This window comes from Papaver somniferum, chromosome 2 (assembly GCF_003573695.1).
Source record: "Papaver somniferum cultivar HN1 chromosome 2, ASM357369v1, whole genome shotgun sequence".
NCBI classification, from domain to species: domain Eukaryota; kingdom Viridiplantae; phylum Streptophyta; class Magnoliopsida; order Ranunculales; family Papaveraceae; genus Papaver; species Papaver somniferum.
In genome coordinates, this window is record NC_039359.1 from 112,051,126 (window position 1) to 112,071,874 (window position 20,749).

Below are 20,749 nucleotides of genomic sequence, written 5' to 3' on the forward strand. Positions count from 1 at the left end.
TTCGAAGTAAAAGAGCTGGAACCCCTGAGGTAAATGATTTCAGTGCGTTAAATCTGAACTTCAATGATGAACTTCAACAATGTGAAGATTGGAAGTTTGTCACCGTTGAAAACTTTAATCAATTTGATTCTTACATATTCAAGTCATTCAAGGTGCTTTCCATCTTACATATATCACTAATTACGTCTGAATGTATTGTACTACTTAATTTTGATTTTTGTTCGAGTCATATTTGATCGGGGAATAGAGTTTGAAGTTATTAGAAGGTATATTTTTTGTGTTGTGGGTAATTCTGCAATCAATTATGAGCTTGTTCTTCGACATGGGTACAAATTGGTTTCAAGGTTTATGAATTTAATTGTGTTTGTAGTTGTTAAAAATTATGACAATTGTGTTGCTTGGAAACTGTTTTTGAAAGTGTCACAAAGTGATAGTATCACTAGGTATGGTGGTGGTGTTATTTTGCTTGATAGAGGAAGTATGAGTGAAACCATACTGTGGAGTTCTCAAGCAAAAGGATTTGATGCTTCATTCTTGTTCTTAATTCATATTCTCCCTAAGTACACTGGAATAATGGAATTCAGATCAGTTCTTATGTGTGCAAGTTTTGAAAACTGTTCCTATGATGATCTGGTTTTTGCTGGAAGAGTAATTGATAGAGGGAAGTTGTTTGACTCAATAAAGAGGTCTCATTATTATGCAGATGGTAGCAATAGTGATGCTAAGAAGCTGCCTGAGGAAATTCCATTACAATATCTTGTTCTCTGGACCATTAAATTTAGTCTCCAAATGCCAAGGCAGGATGAGTGCGGCATGGCACAAGAAATTTTTGATAGACTGCTTGTAGAGTTTTTTTTAAGTGCAAGTTTCTTTCACTCGAGATGTTGGATATCATTCCTTGTGCTTAATCCAGATGGTGCAACAAGTGGTTATAGTAGGTTGTTTGATGAATCTTCGCAGAGTGCTATTCTATGGGATATATCGTCACTTCAAGTGCCACTGGAAAAGGAGTTTAGAAGGGATCCACCACTTTTCGATCAAATTCCCGGTAGCCCTAGCTGGGGTATTCAAGGAGTATATGGTGTTGTGTTCAAGCGAAAGTGGATGTATGAAGAATCTGAATTCACATCTTACTTGTATTGCATCTTATTGTTTCCTTCCACTCACGAAGATAGCGATCCTGTAGAGTTCCATGTTTGTTCTCTTGTGAATTTTCCAATTCAAGAAAAGAGTATTCAGGCAATTCAGTATGCGTCTTAGGTTGTGTTTCCTTCCTACACACATTCTCTGGCTAGTTATGTTCATTCGCTGGGAGTTCATAGTGCGTCAGAATGTTTCGAAAAGATCCCACTAGATAGAGCTGCTGAAGATAGAGATTTAATGGCAGTTAAGCATCCCATTTGGAGTTGTCCGGCCACATCCGACCTTACCCAATATCTTATTTCTTGTTTCAACCATGTGGTGGGTGTATCCATTTCTCATTCCACTCGCTACTTACTTCCTTGTAATAGTTATTTGTGGGGTTGGGTATATGAAGCAACAAAAAGTTATAGTTGGACCAGATTTCTTGCAAGGTTAGTGGGAACCCAAGTCTTACTCAGGGGGATTCAAATTCTGAATGTGCTAATATTGGTGGATTACTTGAGGTGGAAGGTTATAACAAGTTATTATGCTAAGCTCATGTATGTACTGTTGAGATGGGAGTTCATAGACAAACTCGAGAAGAATTTGAGATTTTCAGAGTTCCTTGTAAGAAGTGTGGGAGCGCAGGCCAAGACTGTTGAGTCTATAGGTTCATGGAGTGTGGAAGACATTGCAGCTTTGAAAATAACTCAAATATGCTGTCTTATTAAATCTTTGGGAGCTATTAATGATGAAGACTGTATTAGGAGTCTACAGCTTAAGAACTGTTTGAGTGTGAGGATATCTACGAGTTATTATTGCTCTCTGGATTTCGAGCTCAGGTTCAAATGTGTCCAGCTCCATACATTCTTGCTGCTATTTCCCGAGGAGTTCAAATGGAGAATGGGAATGCATAACAGGTTCAGAGAAGCTGAATGGAACGAACATGCATTCACATTAGATATTCAGTTAGAGGTAATATTGTCCTCTTCAGGTCCAGGGATTACTAGTCAGTTATGAGAGGTTGCATTCTGTGGCTTACAAGAATTCTCGACACTCTTTGCAATTTCAACTCCTAATTCAGTTAGAAGACGTATCACCAGAGTTATTATGCACAACTTCAGAGGAAAAGTGATATTGTTGGATCAAATTGTGAGCCATAACAACTACTGTCTCTCAGCAATGAATAGTCACCTAATTTCAGTTTACACGGTAACTAGCAGACCTGCAACTTATTGCATTCTGGATATTAGTTCTCATTAATCTCAAGATTAAAGGTTTAGCTAAAGTCGACATCATATCCGACTCAAAAGTGGGGAGGGGATACAATCAGGTGATAATTAAGGAGTATATTGAGCAGTACGAAAGAACGAGGTATTTGCAGAACATGCTTAGCTCTGTAAAAATAACTCTTGCATCCCTCAACTGGTTGGATGCACAATGTTGGCCCTATGATATGGTTTTATTCATGGTGATGGGATTAGCTTTGTTCCTCTTGGATGTGTGGAGTACCAGGAACACGCATTGGGTCTCGCTGATTCCAACAACTTTCATTGCAACAATCCACCTTATTACCTGGTATGCTAACTGTCTAGATAAAAACAGAGACACCATATGGTCTTTATACCAGTTATGCTTACTGTTGGGCTTGCTTACTGAAATTTTAAGATTGAGGTTTGAGCTCAGTCTCTTGTGGGCCTTGAAGCTGAAATTTTTAAAGGACTCAACTCTTATGCTGATGATAAGAAGCTGCCACAGCTAATGAATTCCATCAAGAGCTCAAGTCATTTTCCATATCCTCCATCCTTGAGGACAAGGATGATTTGAAGGGGTGGGATTTGTCATAAACCTTCCATTTTGTTTATGTTTTTGTTTAGGGCAACCCTTGTGTGAGTTAAGGGCACCCAGTAGTTCTGTTAAATAGTGCTGACGGTGTTAGATAGCCGTTAGTCGAGTGTATCAACTACACAGGCACTGGAACGTTATTCCTGTAATGGAAGGGATATAGTATGTACTCGTATCCGTGTAAAGACATGAAGAATTATTAATCAAAAATTACTTTTATCTCCAAATTTCTGTCCTCCCTAGTCTAATCTCTATCCTTAGAGATTTTGAGTTGTTATGTGCTAATTTGTAGTGTAGATCACTACAATTTTGTTATATAATTGAAATATCACAGGTTGTGTGATAGAACAATCAATTAGAATATCCAACCTTTGGGTTGTTGATTTACATTGATTGACACTTGGATATTGGTCTTTGGTACCATCCAAGTAATCTCTCTAGTATTTAATTAGACTCGCAGATTTCTATTTGATTGAGTAAGAATTAAATCGAGAGATCGAGATATTGTACTCTTTGATATACTTTACTCTAAATTGAGTCTGACTATCTAGTTGATTCTCTAAAAAGTATATTGGAGTAAGTCCTCTCAGATTGCCAAACGAATTGTTGGGTGTGGTTGTTAGACCCCCGCATTTTCAATTGGTATCATAGCAGGAAAACACACTAAAGACCTTATAAGTCTGTGTTTGGCGATCTGATATGGACAAAGGTGTTATCTCTATAAACGTACCACCAGTTTTCGATGGCTCAAATTACTTATGTTGGAAAATTATTATGCGAGATTTTCTTCAATCGCGTGATTTTCAATCATGGGTTTATGTAGTTAATGGCTATGATACTCCCGTTGTAACAATAGGTAATGCAATCGTTCCAAAGAATATTGGTGCATATGATGTTGGCAAGATACTTGCTGCAAAGCAAAATTCCGACGGATTGAATGCCATCATTCATGCCATTACCCAGATCTTCAACACCATGTGACTACGTGCACTCGGTCTAAAGATGCTTGGGATATCTTAGAAACCGTATTCGAAGAAAATACCATAGAAAAGGAAGCCAAACTTCAAAACCTAAATTCCGATTGGGAAAACCTTCGTATGGCAGATAAAGATTCATTTGACGAGTTTAATCACAAAGTGTCTGAAATTGTTAATGCATCTTTTGCATTGGGTAAGACTATTCCTGAAAAAGGACAATGTGATGAAAATTCTCAGATTGCTGCCATCTAGATACGATTCTAAGAAGCATGCCATCGTTGAAGGAAATAACCTTGATACTCTTTCTAGAAATACTCTTGTTGGAAAGCTTAAAATTTTCGATCTTGAATTCTGTCAAAGAGAAAAACGTCACTTGTTAAGCAATCATGTTGCTACATCTGATAAAAGGTCCCGACGCACTAAATCAATTGACATAATGGAAAAGAATTGCTTTAGTTCAACTCTGTCACTGTTTATACAACAGCTCAAGAAAACTCTTAGACAGAATAAAATAAAGTCTCAAAAGAAAGCCCAGTCAGTCAGACAAAGGGATAGAATAGTTCAGGAAAACTATGATCATGAAGCTTATTCTAAGAGCTATAGAAGTATCCATAATACTTCCAAAAGTTCTGATGTGAAGTTAAGTGAGTTAACTAAAGCATGGATGACTACTCTTGACTAATGTCCCGAGGATGATATCTGTGAAAGTTCTCTTAACCTCCTTGCTCATAATCACACTTGTCCTTCTAACAGTCCTGACTGTTCCGTGATGCATAATCTTACCTCTCCAGAAGTGTTACTACTGGAAATGGAATACTTGATTAAAAATATTGAAGATCTGGAATATCAACTGTTTAACTTAAGACGGGCTGTTGCTGTTACTCATAGTTGTGATACTAATACGGAACATCAAACTTCTTCGATTAGTTCTGAAAAAGCGGGGGTCTAACAACACCACCCAATATTTCGCTTAGGAATCTGTATGGACTAGCTCCGAATTACTTTCTATAGAATCAACTAGACAGTCAGACTCAATCTAGGTAAAAGTATCTCAAGGAGTTAATATCTCTCTTTTGTTTTGATTTACTCGAGCTAATACAAATCGGCGAGTCTTTAATCAAACACAAGGAATAACTTGGATGGTACCAAAAACCAATATCCAAGGATCAATCAATTTAAATCAACAACCAAAGATTGGATATTCTAATTGATGATCTACAACACAACCTGTATTATTTAAACTATAAAGATAAACAATATAATGCGGAAATAGAAATAACACAGACACCAGAATTTTGTTAACGAGGAAACCGCAAATGCAGAAAAACCCCGGGACCTAGTCCAGATTGAACACACACCGTATTAAGCCGCTACAGACTCTAGCCTACTCCAAGCTAACTTCGGACTGGACTGTAGTTGAACCCCAATCAATCTCCCACTGATCCAAGGTACAGTTATACTCCTACGCCTCTGATCCCAGCAGGATATTGCGCACTTGATTCCCTTAGCTGATCTCACCCACAACTAAGAGTTGCTACAACCCAAAATCGCAGACTTTGACAATAAACAAATCTATCTCCCACAGACAAGTCTATCAAAGGATCAATCTGTCTCTCACAGATAAACCCTAAAGGTTTTGTTCGGTCTTTTGATAATAATCAAGGTGAACAGGAACCGATCGATAATCCGGTCTTATATTCCCGAAGAACAGCCTAGAGTTATCAATCACCTCACAACAATCTTAATCGTATGGTAGCGAAACAAGATGTTGCGGAATCACAAACAATGAAACGAAGATGTTTGTGATTACTTTTTATATCTTGCCTATCGGATATATCAATCTGATTGAACTCGTACGATAGAAGATGCAAGATCAGATCACACAACTACGATAAAAGTAGTATCGGTCTGGTTTAACAATCCCAATGAAGTCTTTAAGTCGTTAACCTGGTTTTAGAAGTAGAATACCAAAGGTTAAAGTAGAATCGACTCTAGCATGCAAACTAGTATCACACATAAGGTGTGGGGATTAGTTTTGCACAATATTAGATGTCTCCTTTATATAGTCTTTCAAATCAGGGTTTGCAATCAATGTTAGCTTAGTAACAAAGCATTCAATATTCACCGTTAGATGAAAACCTGATTTAGATTCAAGCTAATATTTCTCAACCGTTAGATCGAAAACTTAGCTTGTTACACAAACTTGAAAATGCACGCTTCTAGGTTTGTTAACCGTACCCAAACGTATGCGCTTGTTGGTTCAATAATAGCTAACCAAAATGTTAGCCATACGAGCATTTCATACCAACCATGTTCTTCTTCACCAACTAGTTAGAGAATTGTTCAATTGAAAGGAAATCTCATGTATTATACAAGACACAATTGAAGCAAAGATGATTTGATTCACTTGAATCGGTTCATGAACTTTTATAGCCACGGTTTGCAAACTGCATTCCTTAGTCTTTTTAAAGTTTAAGTTCAGAAATCATCTTCAGATATATAACCTTCTCAAGTTCGCAGACTAGGTTCGCGGACTTAAGTTACCGGGCAGAGTTTACAAACTCCAGCAGAAATTCTCGGGTTTGAGAACTTCGCCGGTTCGCGGACTGAGTTCGCGGACTTAGCTTCACGCAAGTAGTTTGTCAACTCCAGTAGAAATTCTCTGGTTTGAGAACTTCGGCAGTTCGCGGACTTGGATCATGCCATTCTTCCGGTTCTCTTGATCAACAAAGTTCGCAAACTTTGGTTCAAGGAAAAGGACTTATACATAAATGTGTTTTCACAACAATGCTTATGTACACCATTTTTTATGTAAACTAAACTCTCATTTCAATCATTAAAACATTCTTAGAGGACGTTACGTAGTTGTTACACTATTTCTCGTCAAAGCAATTTTCAAAGTGACTGAAACATATCATGACTTTCGTCACTAGGTAAAGATAAACTTGATCGAAGTGAAAATCTTACCAACACATATTTCGAGATATAGATAGGCGAGGTATACTCGGCTCGAAATACCAAATGTGTATAATCCAAGTCTATATATATAGCATACGACTTCTTGTCTCAAAAAGTAGGAGATATAGTAGATAGACTTTTGAGTGACAGATAAGTTCAAGTCTTCACATACCTTTTTGTCGAGAAGTTCCACCAGTTCCTTGAGTAGTTCTTCTTCTTGTATGATGAATCTCCATGAAGTCCTTGAGCTCAACTACACTTTCTATCCTAGTCCGAGACTTAGCTAGAATAGACTAGAAATCAAGACTTATAGATTTGATCACTAACATTGACAAACATGCTTGTGATAACAACGCATGCGAGTTCGACCGAGCAATGCTCTAACAATCTCGCCCTTTTTCAATTTTAATGACAAAACTATCAATACATATGGAATACAAAAAAGATAAAGAAAATTTAGTAGCTCCTATTCCACGTGTCTAATCTTCAAAATTCCTTGAAATCTTCGTCACTTCCAAGTACTCCAATGATCCAAAAGGTTGTAAGTTTAGCATCACCGATGTTGAAGATCCGTAGCTATAACAATGAGAAAGCATCGGTCTCGATCATTGTTATACAATGTCATAGTATTATTACACATCGTCAAAAGTTCAATTATATCACAATTTCAACAATAATACTATGGTGATATGTATCACTCCCCCTAGTCAATACTCCATCTCACATGGTAACCACTCCCCCTTACACAATGATCTGAAAACCATATGTATTTGTAGTGTGAACTACATATTAATTCTCCCCCTTTTTGTCAATAAAATTGGCAAAGGTACAAGAACGGGATCATAATGAAATTTCCGAAAGAGACATTTCATGACTAAAAGAAAAAATACATACCAACTAATTTAGATGCAATCATAAAGCCGAAGCTAAATGCATTCATCAAGGAGTTTACAGATACAAGATAACCTCTCTAAAATTCCACAGCCGCACACCCCTCAAGATATGACCATTAATCACAAGTTCAAAAGAACTCTCCCCCATTTGATGTCATTCCCGAAAGAACAACGGCGAGCGACCTTAATTTCAAAAGAAAAGAATGATTTTTATTGGACACCAAAAACCATGAAAATGATTTTCTATATCCAAAAACTCAATCAAATTAATCATAAGTAAACCCATGATTAATTTAATCGGAATGCGCAATCAAATTAAACACAAAAAGTGATCAATTCAATTGATTGTGCTCAACATAAGATAACTTACGGAGCTACGACTAAGTTAACCATAAGAAAATGATTAGCTTAACCGTTCATATACTCAACACAAGAAAACCTTATGGAGTCACGAAAATACTCAACTAGATTAATTACAAGAGAACCCATAATTAATCTAATTGGAATACACAAGCAAACTAATTTCAAAAGTAATCAATTTAATTGTCATTTATTTTGCTCGACATAAGAATGCTTACGGAGCAATAACTAAATAACCAATCAAGATGATTAAGTTAGTTCAATATGCTCGACATAACATATCTCATGGAACAACAACTAAGCTAAGAAAATCAACTTGGTTGTATAATGCTCAACATAAGATACATTACGGAGCCTCACAGTAATACATAAAATGTGGATCAGGGATGATCAATACTGCGGAATACACAAGGATTCATTCTATCTTCAATCATTATTTGCATAACGACAATAATAGACATAATCCTTGAAAACAAAAGATTTTAACCTATCTTCCATCAAATAATTGAAAATATAGGCTTAACTTTTGTATTTGCCTTCATTCATTCTTTTAACAGTATGTGAATACTGAACACGAACGACTTTACTTTTGACAAAGTATGGGACAAACATAGTTCACGGACGTAAACACCAATATCCCATAACAAATTGCAATATATCAAATCATAAAGATTAATACTGCAAAACATCATCCTCCAAATATTTTTAAAATTTAATACCAATAAACCTAAAAAGAACAAGAAGATGAAAAATAATAGCTATATGTGGTCACGATCATTGCTATTCAAAGCACTAGTTATTCTTCCAACTAAACCAATAGGAAGACATACTAGGAAACAATAAATAAAACAAGCTAAAAGAAAACAAACTCCAGTGCTATCCCGAACACGAACTAAGATTCAGAATCCTCATGAGACAAAGGGTCTTTGAGCTTGTGATCAACATCATTCATTGCAACATCGGAAAGGTGATTCTCTTTGCAAAAATCATTGATGTAAGACTTTATGAGACCAAGGTCAACAGTAACCTTTTCCAACTCAGTTTTCAATGCATCAAGAATTTTCAGAGTCACAATGAGCTCTTGTTTTGCTTCCCCAAAGTACTTAAGAAATTCATGAACAACTTCAGCAGAAATCATATCATCCTTTTCAGCATCCTCATGAACATAGGCAAAATAACATGAAGGATTAGGATGATCTTCATCTACAAGGGTTCTTTTCTTCTTGGACTCAACACCACCTTTGTCAAGGAATCCTCTTGCAAAACCACCATAACAAGATGAAGAAGAACACATTCTTGACAACCCAGAAACCAACCTAGAGTATGCGTTCGTGACTTTTACAACTCTATAGGTAAGTATAAAAGGGTTTCTTAGGGAAGGGATTCTAGGGTTTTCTTAAACAGTTGACTCGTTCCAGAACACGGGTATCCGTTCGAGTACAACATGACCCCCAAAAAAATAAAGCCCAAAAGGGACTTTTTGCAACAAAAAACTCGAAAAAATCCATACTCAGGAAAGCAATTTTGAGCATAGTTGTAGCAAGAAACAAGCAGGAATCTTTCAAAACAAATACTCATGTAAGTGTTACCTGATAATCCATCTAAGAAAGATAAAAAATTAACTATATAATCAGAGTCACTTTGGCAAAGAGTATACCTAAACACTTCTCACTCAGCTAGGATTTTTGTGAGTAAGATTTCAACCTTGTGATTACTTAACACAAGTATGAGTTATTAGCTCATTAAATGAAAATTGTTTTTGGTTATCCTTTTCCTTACGAAATGTTGGAGGACCATTATGATGAGAAATATAATCATAAAATTCATCCTTACAATAATATGACTCGGAGAATTGATTCTTACCTGAAGGACATCGGCTTCTTCCTGATACCTTGTTCTCATCAAATGTATTATTAATTCCCCTTTTGACGATAGAAGGAATCTGATCTTCTCTCCGATTGTTAGGACATTTGTTCTGAGTCAGAACATTTAAGGAACTCATAGAACTGACTTTCATAGAGTCTCTCATTTGTCTGACCGGTCCTTTTGAGTCACAAAAAGGACATACTTCCCGAACGTTAGAAAACACCGTCTTAACAATCCTTGGAGGTTTCCTCCTTTCATGTGATGTGCACCATTTTTGACAAGAGGGTATAGGCACATCTTTTCCGCAAGAAAAGGACACTGTTTTTTCTTCTGGATCTTTCTCAGTCACAATAGTTGATGAAGATGGTCTAGAGAACTTTCTGAAACATCCTTGAATTGAGAACTTGTTCAAGCGATGTTTAATTTCCAAGATATCCCTTTCAAGACTCGCCTTAACAAGAGATAAGGAAAAGCTTCAGAGTTTTTGGAATTGTAGTCTCTTATTTCTCCAAGAAGAATTTTGACATGTTGTTTCAATCGACCAGCTTGACCTTTAACATAATTTAACATCAGTTCACATTCTTTAGATGTTTCCCGTTCATTTAGAGAGCTAGGCTCTTTTGAAGGTTAATCGGAATAACACATGTCGCAGCATGTCTGTCTTGTTTGAACACAAGGTTCATCTATATTTGAGATTGAAGAATCTTTCTCTTTAATAGAAATAGACAAGACATAATTTTTATTTCTAGTGACGCGTTTATCAGAGATAGTACTCTTGTCCATAGAGTTAGATCGTTACAAACACAGACTTGTAAGGTCTTGAACGTGTTTGCCTTCTCTGATACCAATTGAAAAACCATGGGTCTAACAACACCACCCAATATTTCGCTTAGCAATCTGTATGGACTAACTCCGAATTACTTTCTAGAGAATCAACTAGACAGTCAGACTCAATCTAGGTAAAAGTATCTCAAGGAGTTAATATCTCTCTCTTGTTTTGATTTACTCGAGATAATAGAAATCAGCGAGTCTTTAATCAAACACAAGGAATAACTTGGATGGTACCAAAGACCAATATACAAGGGTCAATCAAACCAAAGGTTGGATATTCTAATTGATGATCTACAACGCACAACCTGTATTATTTCAATTATAAAGATAAACAATATAATACGGAAATATAAATAACACAGACACCATAATTTTGTTAACGATGAAACCGCAAATGCAGAAAAACCCCGGGACCTAGTCCAGATTGAACACACACTGTATTAAGCCGCTACAAACTCTATCCTACTCCAAGCTAACTTCGGACTGGACTGTAGTTGAACCCCAATGAATCTCCCACTGATCCAAGGTACAGTTATGCTCCTACGCCTCTGATCCCAGCAGGATATTGCGCACTTGATTCCCTTAGCTGATCTCACCCACAACTAAGAGTTGCTACTACCCAAAATCGCAGGCTTTGAAAATAAACAAATCTATCTCCCACAGACAAGTCTATCAAAGGATCAATCTGTCTCCCACAGATAAACCCTAACGGTTTTGTTCAGTCTTTTGATAATAATCAAGGTGAACAGGAACCGATCGATAATCCGGTCTTATATTCCCTAAGAATATCCTAGATTTATCAATCACCTCACAACAATCTTAATTGTATGGTAGAGAAAAAAGATGTTGTGGAATCACAAACAATGAGACGAAGATGTTTGTGATTACTTTTTATATCTTGCCTATCGGAGATATCAATGTCAAGCCAATCAATCTGATTGTACTCGTACGATAGAAGATGCAAGATCAGATCACACAACTACGATAAAAGTAGTATCGGTCTGGTTTCACAATCCCAATGAAGTCTTTAAGTCGTTAACCTGGTTTTAGAAAAAGAAAACCAAAGGTTAAAGGAGAATCGACTTTAGCACGCAAACTAATATCATACATAAGGTGTGGGGATTAGTTCTGCACAATACTAGATGTCTCCTTTTATATAGTCTTTCAAATCAGGGTTTGCAATCAATGTTAGCTTAGTAACAAAGCATTCAATATTCACCGTTATATGAAAACCTTATTTAGATTCAAGCTAATATTTCTCAATCGTTAGATCGGAAACTTAGCTTGTTACACACACTTGACAATGCACGCTTCTAGGTTTGTTAATCGTACCCAAATGTATGCACTTGTTGGTTAAATAATAGTTAACCAAAAGGTTAGCCATATGAGCATTTCATATCAACCATGTTCTTCTTCACCATAACTAGTTGAAATGACTTCAAATGAACTAGTTAGAGAGTTGTTCAATTGCAAGAAAATCTCATGTATTATAAAAGACACAATTGAAGCAAAGATGATTTGATTCACTTGAATCGGTTCATGAACTTTTATAGCCACGGTAAGCAAACTGCATTCCTTAGTCTTTTTAAAGTTTAAGTTCAGAAATCATCTTCAAATATATAACCTTCTCAAGTTCGCAGACTAGGTTCGCGGACTTAAGTTACTGGGCAGAGTTTACAAACTCCAGCAGAAATTCTCGGGTTTGAGAACTTCGCCGGTTCGCGAACTGGGTTCATGGACTTAGCTTCACGCAAGTAGTTTGTCAACTCCAGCATAAATTCTCGAGTTTGAGAACTTCGGCAGTTCGCGGACTTGGCTCACTCCATTTTTCCGGTTCTCTTGATCAACAAAGTTCGCAAACTTTGGTTCAAGGAATAGGACTTATACATAAATGTGTTTCCACAACAATGCTTATGTCCACCATTGGTTATGTAATCTAAACTCTCATTTCAATCGTTAAAACATTCTTAGAGGATGTTATATAGTTGTTACACTATTTCTCGTCAAAGCAATTTTCAAAGTGATTGAAAAATATCATGACTTTCGTCACTAGGTAAAGATAAACTTGATCGAAGCGAAAAGCTTACAAACACATATTTCGAGATATAGATAGGCGAGGTATACTCGGATCGAAATACCAAATGTGTATAATCCAAGTCTATATATATAGCATACGACTTCTTGTCTCAAAGAGTAGAAGATAGAGTAGATAGACTTTTGAGTGACAGATAAGTTCAAGTCTTCACATACGTTTTTGTCGAGAAGTTCCACCGGTTCCTTGAGTAGTTCTTCTTCTTGTATGATGAATCACCATGAAGTCCTTGAGCTCAACTACACTTTCTATCCCAGTCCGAGACTTATCTATCATAGACTAGAAATCAAGACTTATCGTTTTGATCACTAACATTGACAAACATGCTTGAGATAGCAACGCATGCGAGTTCGACCGAGCAATGATCTAACAAGTTCTGATAAGCATTATCAGTAAATCACTCCTGATTCTATCTCATTCTCAAATCACCCTGGAAAGGATGATGTGAAGAACTACAAGGAATTATCAAACAGTTTGGTCTCCTTGTGTGAAAATCAGGATCATCTTGACATTGTATGCACTAAAGATCAAGAATATTTCTCCTCTGTTAAACCCTGTTTTCAGAAGATGAAAAGGAAATGTCCCATGAAATCTTCAATTGTTTCAAAAAGGATTTCCGATTCTATTCATAGTTTGCGAAAAGCAACAAACAAGGTATTCAGTACCATGCTAAAAGGGAAAAGAATGATGTCAGTAACTCTTCCTTCCTGAAGGCAAAACAGAAACAAGGAAAAACAAAAATATCATCCTCTAGTAAGAAGTCATCCAGTCCTTTTTTGGATTGGAAGAATTACAATCTGTAATTGTGTTTCAATATGATTCTTGTCTGTCTCTCTTGGGCAAGAATCATAAAATTAAAGAGGGTCGTGATGAGATATTTCCATTAAAACCCAAGTATGGTTCCTTTTCCTTTTTTGTTTTGTCAAGAGCCGGTTGTGTACCTATGTGTTATTCCTTATAAGAATTTTTCGTGGGATTACCAAATTTTGTTAGGGTTTTGGTCAAAGATCTTTTTGGAAATTTTATTCCCTATCTTCACTCTTTTTAAGATGAAGACTTCTCCTTGATATGAGCATTTAATTTTATCTTCTTCTATAATGTCCTCATCAAGTCTTTCGAGCAAAGAAAGTGATGTTTGGACTGTTCTATTTTCTTCCAAGAAGGTTCGTTTTGATTCCTATGATAGTGAGATGTGCTCTAACAAGCATGATTCCCCTTCTGATGGGAATCCCTCTGCCTCTCAGTATGATAAGCTCTCTTTAACCATGAATCTCGTTTTGGAACAAATTCATGCTCTGAAAAATGACCTTGAATCATCTTCCAAAAGACTAGAAGAAAGGATGGATAATCTTGAATCAGGATTGATCTGATTGAAGACGAGCTTGATGAATATAGGAAATATGAGAAGAGTATCCAAAGTAAGTGAAATGTTTCATAGGAGTTGTATTTTTGATTTATTATGTCTAGTAAATCTTCTTATGAGAATTTTTATTCTTGTTTTTGTTTAGAAGAATAACTAGGGTTTGGAATAACCATTATTGTGAGTACAGATAGCTATTTCCAATATGATCATCTTCATGTTTTTAGATTTATTTATTTAAATTCTAAGTATTTTGGAAGATGATTTTTGAAATTTTAATCTTTATGATTTTATATATTACAAATTGTTATGGGATATGTTGTTTACGCCCGTGAACCTGTGACTGTCCCATACGTGTTCAAAAGTTATCTCTATTATGTCGATATAAATGTATTGATAAAGGATAGAATGAACTTTTGACAAACAAAAGTTAAAGCCTTTATGTCATTAGTTTGATAAAAGAAAGGATAAAACTTTTGTTTACAAGGATTAAGTCTATTGTATGTCATTGTGCAAATAGTGATGAAAGATAGAATGAATCCTTGTATATTTCGCAGTATGGATCGATCTCCGATCCACATTTTTATGTATTACTGTGTTGCTCCATAAGTTTTCTTATGATTGAGAATAATCAATTGAATCGATCATTTTCATGGTTGGTTTAGTTGTGTTGCTCCGCAAGTTTTCTTATGATGAGCATGACCGATGACCAATTGAATTGATCACCCTTTTGTGGTTAATTTAGTTGTGTATTCCGATTGAATAAATAATGGGTTCTCTTGTGATTAATTTAATTGAGTATTTTTGGATTATGAATTCATGTTTTCATGATATTTGTTTGTATCCAAAGAAATCCTTCTTTTATTGTGAAAATAAGGTCGCCTCTGTTGTTCCTTTGGGAATGACATTTTATGGGGGAGAGTTCTTTTAAACTTGTGCTTAATTTTCATATCTTTGTGGGGAGTGCGGCTAGTGGATTGTTGAGGGGTTATCTTGTATCTTTATAAACTCCTTGATGAATGCATTTAGCTCCGGCTATATAATTGCATCTAAATTTGTTGGTATGTTAATACACCTTTGGTCATGAATTATCTCCGTGGAAATTTCATTAGGATCCCACTAATTTTCGTACCTTTGTCAATTTTATTGACAAAAAGGAGGAGAATTAATGTGTAGTTCACACTACAAATACATATGGTTTACAGATCATTATGTAAGGGGGAGTGGTTTTCATGTTGAGATAAAGTATTGATTAAGGGGGAGTGATACATATCACCATAGTATTGTTGTCAAAGTTGTGATACAATTGAACTTTGATACTATGTAATAATACTATGACACTGCATAACAATGATTGAGAGCATTTGTTTTATCATTGTTATCGATACGGATCCTCAACAACGATGATGCTAAACTTACAAACTTTGGAATCATTGGAGTACTTGGAAGTGACGAAGATTTCGAATCGTGTTGAATATGCCAAGGAATCAAGCATGCGGACAAGAAGCTAGAATTTCTATTTATTTTGTAATCCATATGTATTGATAGTTTTTCCACTAAAATTGACAAAGGGGAGATTTTTAGAGCATTGCTCGGTCGAACTCGCATGCGTTGCTATCTCAAGCATGTTTGTCAATGTTAGTGACCAAAACTACAAGTCTTGGTTTCTAGCCTATTTATAGATGTCTCGGACTAGGACATAGATAGCGTAGTTGAGCTTACATCTCTCGGCGTTCATCATTTGAAGACGAAGAACTACTAAGGGTAGCTTGTGGAACTTCATCAACAAAAAGTTATGTGGAGACTTAAACTCATCTATCACTAGGAAGGTCTATTTCTACTCTATCTCCTATATTGAGACATAAGTCGTATTTACGATATAGTTTTCAACTATACACATTTGAGATTTCGAGCTGAGTATATCTCGCTTACATATTTATCGAAATATGTGTTGGAAAGCTTTGGATTTAGCAATATTCATCTTTACTCGTGACGAAAGTCATGTTGACATTTCAATATCTTGAAAATTGCTTTGATTCTAATAGTGTGTGAAAACGGCTATTGACATTATAGAAGAATGTTTCAATGATTGGAATGTAGATTTGATAATATAACCATCTTTGGATATAAGCATATATAGTGTGTTCACACATTAGTGTATAAATCCATAAACCGGGAACCAAGGGTATGCATATGTGTGTATACCAAATTGGTGAAGGCGACAAGATAAGTATGCGTACCCGTACGCATACTGGTAGAAGTTTTCGAACCGAAAATATCTGCTGGGTTTAGGAATTACAAACTCCTAAACTAGTCACATTAAGTATGCGTACCCGAACGCATACTAGAGGAAGTTTTCGATCCGAAAATATCTGTTGGGTTTGGGAATTACAAACTCCTAAACTAGTCACCTTAAGGTACGCATACTGGTGGAAGTTTTCGAACCGAGAAATTCTGCTGAGTTTGTAAACTTAACAAACTCAAAATCCGGTTGCTTAAGTACGCATACCCGCACGCATACTTAAGCTGGTTAAATTTATCAAATCGGTCTGTTCATGAACTTAAACATTTAAATCTTAAATAATGCAATCTTTGCAAACCGTGACTATAATGTTCATGATTGATTCAAGTGAATCAAACCGATTTTGTTTCGATTGTGTTCTTCAATGCAATTGAACAACTCATTAACTAGTTTCGTTTGAGTCATTTGAACTAGTTATGGTTAAGATGAATAAGGTTAATATGGGAGTAAACATATGGCTAACCTCGGTTAACTGTTAATGAACCAACATGGTGTACACCTTTGGGTACGGTTACATAAACCTAAATAGGGGTAAATTTCATTTGTTTGTAACAAGCTAAGTTCGATATAATGGTTGAAATATATTAGCTTGATTGAATCAGGTTTTTCATCTAACGATGAATATTGAATGCTTTGTTACTAAGCTAACATTGATTGCAAACCCTGATTTGAAAACTATATAAAGGAGAACTCTAACAACTGGGAAACCTAATCCCCACACCTCCTGTGTGATACTAGTTGTATTGCCAGAGTCGATTCTCTTTTAACCTTAGGTTTCTTCTCGAGACCCTGTAGGTTAACGACTTAAAGACTTCATTAGGGATTGTGAAGCCAGACCGATGCTACTTCTCTTGTAGTTGTGTGATCTGATCTTGTTGTATCTATCGTACGAGCACAATTGAATAATTGGCTTGAGATTTATATCTCCGATAGGCAAGATAAAAAAGTAATCACAAACATCTTTGTCTCATCGCTTGTGATTCCACAATAACTTGTTTCGCTAGTCGATTAAGTTTATTATGAGGTGATTGATAATACTAGACCGTTCTTCGGGAATATAAGACCGGTTTATCAATTGGTTCATGTTCACCTTGATTTATCAAAAGACGGAACAAAAACTCTTGGGTATTTCTGTGGGAGGCATATTTATTCAATCCTATAGACTTTTCTGTGTGAGACATATTTGTTTATCAAGTCTTCGACTTTGGGTTGTAACAACTCTTGGTTGTGGGTGAGATCAGCTAAGGGAATCAAGTGCATAGTATCCTGCTGGGATCAGAGACTAAGGAGCGCAACTGTACCTTGAATCAATGTGAGATTGATTAGGGTTCAACTACAGTCCAGTCTGAAGTTAATTGGTCGTAGGATAGTGTCTGTAGCGGCTTAATACAGTGTGGTGTTCAATCTGGACTAGGTCCCGGGGTTTTTCTGCATTTGTGGTTTCCTCGTTAACAAAAATCTGGTGTTTGTGTTATTTATTTTCCGCACAGGTTGTGCGTTAGAACAATCAATTAGAATATCCAACCTTTGGGTTGTTGATTTACATTGATTGACACTTGGATAGTGGTCTTTGGTACCATCCAAGTAATCTCTCTAGTATTTAATTAGACTCACAGATTTCTTTGATATTTTACTCTTTGATATACTTTACTCTAGATTGAGTCTGACAGTCTAGTTGATTTTCTAGAAAGTATATTAGAGCAAGTCCTCTCAGATTGCCAAACGAATTGTTGGGTTTGGTTGTTAGACCCCCGCATTTTCAAAACCGTAATTGAACCGTGTATAAAGACTATGTTCAATATGGTTAGATGAAACTAGCCTATTTGAACTTAAAATCTTAATACTCATTTTCATATTAACAAGACATTAATATTGGGTCACAATTATGTGATCAAATTAGTCGAGTGTTAATTACAGAATTTATCAAATGCAAATTACTTTAAAGAAATAATTTAATCGCAATTGAGTCACAACCGACAAAGTTTGTAAATTTACAAAGTACAAGTACTTGAACTGTTCGTGAATCGTCTGAGTCATAGTACGTGGACCGGTTTGCAAACTTACATCCAATGACCAAGTTCCGGAGTCAACAGAACTACTCAGTTCATAAACCGGCTTGCACACTTATGCCATCACCAAGTTCCGAATTCTTACAGAGCATTTTAGTTCATGTACCGGTTTTCAAACTTTAAACTAATTCAAAGTTCCTGAGTCTACAGAACTTTTTTAGTTCACGTACCGGTTTGTAAACTCTGGACCTTTGCATGTTCCGGAGTTCATAGAACGTTCAGTTTACGTACCGTTTTGGGTAGTAAATTGGTTCTATAACATAAATTTGTTTTGGATCGCATATCGGTTTAATTATTTTAATCCGGTTCCCTTACCATAGTTCCACAATGGTTTGTATATGAATATACATACCTATCCGGATCATGAAACAAACAGATTTTCCCATGATATACATACGAGTATGCGTACACACAAATCTGAAAGTCGATATATAGCTACTCCTCTACGTATACGAATAAATGTAATACGGATTCAGACAAATTCCGAATATAGTAGTAGTTCTATATTTCTCTAAATCGACTCAAAACTTTCCTGAATAACAGTGACACATATCACTATTCCAGACTATTTTCGAATGATAAAATTTAATTATGATTTGGTTCTGAACAATAAATTTTTCTCCACCGAATTTGATCAAGTATGAACAAATGTTCATTAAGCTTAGTCATTATATTTCAAGAAATCCGTAAACTAAATAATTAGTTCTCGACTCGAAATTCTTGTCTATGCAAGCTAGTATAATTAGTTATGCGACAATCGTCTCAAGATAGAAAAGTGAATATAACTTGAGAAATAGGTGGTTTAGTCTTCACTTACCTTTTGTTGATGAAGTTCTCCAAAAGCTTCGGTTGGTCTTCGCCTTCATACGGTAGAACGCAAATGATGACTGGTTCGTTTCTCAACTCCACTATCCTAGACCGAGACTTTACTAATTGTGGACTAGAAATCAAGATATAGTTTTGACAACTAAATTTGACAACAAGCTTGATATAGAAACACTTGTGAGTTCGACCGAGCAATGCTCTAACAATCTCCCCCTTTGTCAATTTTAGTGACAAAACTATTTAATACATAAGGATAACAAAAATAAATTTTTGAAAAAACTTCTCGATCCATCATGCTTACTAATTTCCTTGGTTTCTCCAACTCTCCTTGAACTCTTTCTTATTTCAAGTTGCAATGATTCTGAACGTGTTCAACTCAACATCGTTGTTATTGAGGAACCAATTCCATAGCGATAACAACTTTTTGAAAACAAATACTCTCAATCGTTGTTATACAAAAACATAGTATTATTATCTTCTCTCCAAAGTTCAATTGTATCTCAACTCTGAAGTAATACTATAGTGATATGTTTCTCGCTCTTAATCAATACTTACATCTTTTGTTTAATAGGTAAACCTATTTCTTAAATGATTCACTCCCCCTTACATAATGATCCGTAAAACATATGTATGTAGTATGAAACTACTAAATAATTCTCCCCCTTTTTGTCAATAAAATTAACAAAGGTTCGAAAATCGAGGGATCATAATGAGTACAACCAAAAGATATCTCAAGATTTAAGGAAGATGAAGATACTACATAATAACATAGTTAAAATATAACTCCTCAAATCAACTTTAGATGATATCACATAGTAATAAATACTTAGCGCCCATCCTAGGTGTTTTGTGGTAAAAACTGTTTCTTCTGGTTTTGGTAAATTTGTGTGTGTTGATGAGAAACGATCCTAAACCTTAAACAAATGCACTGCACGAGAGTACTTTAGATTCGAGTGATCAATCTGTACAATCCTGGCCTAAACCAAGAAATGGCCGATCCAGTCTTGCTTCTGTCACAAAGTGAAGGAGAAGGGTTGGTCTTAGGGAGGGAAGCGAAGAAGGTGTTGAGACCAGAATGGTTAATTCTAAAGGTGTGGTTATTTTATGACTTGTATCAGAATATGGAACTGGCTTGCGGAATGTAAGCTATCAGTTCTTTGGTGTTTTTCTGGATACTTGTGTTGTTGTTAACCAAAACTCTTGTTGTCTGGTCGAAATAGGTAGTCATAATTGAACGTACCTTGATCTC